Below are 3,727 nucleotides of genomic sequence, written 5' to 3' on the forward strand. Positions count from 1 at the left end.
CTAAAGAACTGAAAAAGTGGTGAAATGAATTAAAAGAACTTTCATCAGATAGAATAATCAGCTTTAGGACTATGAACAGAGGAAATAAAACTCCTCTAAATCATTTATTTTATATTTGGAGATTTAAGTAAGTTTAAAATAAAATAAAAATTTTTCTAATTTTAGATTTAGAATAGGAATGTATTTAATTACTTCATTTGTTTTAAAATAATTAAATATATTAGTAAATAGAAGGAAATACATTTCTGAAATAGAAGTTAATAAGTTCAATATATGTGATAGAGGCCTTGGAAACTTCAAAAATAGCAAAAATAAAAAAACTACTTGTAAGTAAATATTCTACTTCTGATATGCAGAAAGAAGATTTCGTAGCTTCTGAAAAAGAAGGAATGCATCCTAAAGAAGTGAAAAAATTATCATATGAATAACAAGAACTTTATTAGATAATATAATGAGCTTCAGGACTTTGAACAGAGGAAATTAAACTCCTGCAAATCATTTATTTTCCTCCACTTATGTCCTCCACGTGTCTCCATGGCTCCAGACATGTCACAGTCATCCTCTGGTTCCCCTGAGGCCCAGTTCTTATACCTGACCACCTCATCACTGACCCAGAATCAGAAATCCAGAGTACAGGTGTAGCGCAGTCCCATCCAGACATAATCAGTCGAGGCGTTCTTGGCTTTCTCCTGGATCCATCTCTGCTCATCCAGGCTGGTGATGGTGACCAGGTCATGGTGGTGATCTCTGCAGTAGTGAAAGGCATCCTCCCAGTTCATTTTTTTTTTATCAGGATCACTTTATCTGAAAGAAAGAAGTAATGAAGGAATAAAGTCCTTTTTTAAACTCATAAATGTTTTTCTAAAAGGATTAATAAATGAAAGAAATGAAAGTCTCTTAAGTTTCTGCATTGTTAAAATGTCTATCTTGATATAAGGTCAATGAGTGTTAATGTAGTTCTACTGTCACCCTGTTGTGCATCTACTCATCCTATCAGTAATGTATAGAATGACCCAATGCCATTAAATTCACCGTAGTGTAGAAAACAGTTTTCTTATCTTGTACACTAGGCTGCTACAAATTGTTAGGACATGTTAAAATGTTCTTTATCATCAGAGCCACAGCTCACACACAGCATCTATGCTGCACCTGAGCTCCACTGTTACTCAACCATCAGCAATGATCCCAATAGAATCACTATAATGGACCTCTGACTGCAAACATCAAAAGCCACTGGCATATTTTAAAGATGCAAAAAACATGTTTAAAAAACCCTCTTTCAGTTACTCAGATCTAGAACAACAAAAGTGTTTTTCTATTTTCAAGGATAAGTGGCGGAATAATAAACAGCATGACAACAACTGAACACAGCTGCCTTTGAAAAAGATTTACTCCCCAAGAAAGAAACAGAACATAGATGTTAACAATCAAAAACTAGAAAGAAAAACCTCCATCCTTAAAACTTTAAGAATTGTCAGAAAACTCACCATCATAACAGATGAAGGGTTTTTCCTTCTCACAGTCCTCATTCTTCCATCTGCCTTCATCATCAAACACAGTCATGGCACATTGACCACTGTTGTATTTCTCATCATTAAACCGTAGGTTCCAGTGTCTGAAAGAAAAGCTGCTTCCATCTGACCACCTCCAGGTGTCTCTGAACAGACCAATAAACACCCAACCATATACATGTAGAACGTCATCCAGTTGTAATTCCTTTAGCTGCTTCATACCACTGATCAGATCTGTGTGTTTCTTTCTGCAGTAACTCTGAGCTTTCAGCCACGTCTTCCATTTTTTTATGAGGTAGAATTTCTCTGATGTTTTACTTTCTGTAAAGAGTAAAAATTACTGAAGTGAAAAACTATTTATCAACACAAAATGATTTAGTTTGTCAAAGTCAACAATGTTGTCTGAGGAAACCACACAATAAAATCCCTCCAGTTGTAAAATAATCATAACACCATTTTCATACTTTTATATTATTTCTGAAAGAGCTATAAAATACATTTTAAAAACTCAAAGAAAATATTTTTATGCTCACCATTATAACAGATAAAATAAAGTCCATTGTTACAAGGTTTGTCTCCCCATTTGAAGTTTTCTGTTATTACCCCACAATTCTCAGTTTTCCATCCAAGATCAATTGCTTCAAATCCATTCCAGTTTGTCTCACTTTCATTGAACTCCACTCCAGGCAGAGACCAGTACCATGTTGTGTCACCATCTGTCTGATCATACAGACCAATCCAAGCTTCGTTCATGTTTCCCACTCTGGTACTGAGGAGTCTCTTCATGTCTGCCATGTTAGACACTGTGGCCAGGTCAGTGTGTTTCTCTCTGCAGTACTGCTGAGCTTCAGTCCAGGTCTTTCCCACATTAATGTAGTGATACTCATAGAGGTGACAGACCATCAAACTGGGCTGAGCTGAAAACATAATAGTACCCACAGGATCAATAAGCAACTATAACAGTCTGTGATGATAGTGGTATACTTTTTTTCCACTGCAGTTTTTATTCAAAGTCTCTTACCGAACAAAATAACCAGAAATAAATCCCACTGCATTTTTCCTCTCATGCATGAATTTATTTTGTTGGTATTTTTCATTCAAATTGTGTTGTTTTCTGTTGGGATAATTATAGCATTTTAGTTTTTGGAATAAACAAAGAGTAAGTAATTTATAGCCTGATGGATCTCCCTATATATTTAAAAAAACATTAAACAGCTACATGTAAATACGAAAAAAATCAGGAACACTTTATATCATATGGACATGCTTTAAATCAAACATTCGTACACATAACTGAACTAACTTTGAAAATGAGAAACTTACATCTGGATTTGCTCACTGGAATTTCAAAGCTGTTTTATCTTGATGTTCTGTTGAAGGCAGCTCTCAGTAAATGTTCAGTCCTGTTTCAAACAGATCAGTTTTTCTGCCTCAGGAACTGCATCTGAATATTCATGGCTAAAAACAGCATGGCGTGCAGCTATGAGGTTCATTTGCATCAATGACCTGGCATGGATCATGATGTAATAGAAGAACGTGGGAGGAGGAATGAGAACAGAATCCATATCTGAGACCTTTATATATATTAATTTATCACAATCTTTAATAATAATGCCCTTTATATGCCATGTGCTGCATTTAAACATCTCTTACAGATGAGGTTTCAGTGATGTCACCAATAAATGCATTCATCCATATTTTTTCAATATCTGCTTTCACCTTGTCTGATTTTGGGGATATGGACCAATGAGGATCCACAGCAGGCAGATAAATCCTGGACGGGTCAGTAGTAGTTCATCACAGAACCTTTCACTATGTCTCTCTATATATATATATATATATATATATATATATATATATATATATATATATATATATATATATATATAATCTCATATATATATATATATATATATATATATATAGATATAGATATATAGATATATAGATATACAGGTGCTGGTCATAAAATTAGAATATAATGAAAAAGTAGATTGATTTCAGTAATTCCATTTAAAAAGTGAAACTTGTATATTATATTCATACATTACATACAAACTCATATATTTCAGATGTTTATTTTGTTTAATTTTGATGATTACAAATGACAACAAATGAAAATCTCAAATTCATCATATCAGAAAATTAGAATATTGTGAAAAGGTTCAAAATTGATGGCCCCTGGTGCCACACTCTAATCAGCTAATTAACTCAAA

General features: G+C 33.7%; 1 long non-coding RNA gene across 1 annotated transcript; it reads right to left on the reverse strand.

The window, feature by feature from the left end:
- Nucleotides 1-1,681: 1,681 nt before the first annotated feature.
- LOC119778210 lies at nt 1,682-2,933 on the reverse strand. The gene is made up of 4 exons (XR_005280030.1): nt 2,835-2,933; nt 2,533-2,625; nt 2,045-2,428; nt 1,682-1,832 (listed from the first exon to the last, which is right to left on the reverse strand). It is a non-coding gene; the product is annotated as an uncharacterized LOC119778210 (long non-coding RNA).
- Between the last annotated feature and the right edge of the window lie 794 nt (nt 2,934-3,727).

The sequence above is a fragment of the Cyprinodon tularosa genome, unplaced genomic scaffold (assembly GCF_016077235.1).
Source record: "Cyprinodon tularosa strain WSP-4 unplaced genomic scaffold, ASM1607723v1 ctg1300, whole genome shotgun sequence".
Classification (NCBI taxonomy): domain Eukaryota; kingdom Metazoa; phylum Chordata; class Actinopteri; order Cyprinodontiformes; family Cyprinodontidae; genus Cyprinodon; species Cyprinodon tularosa.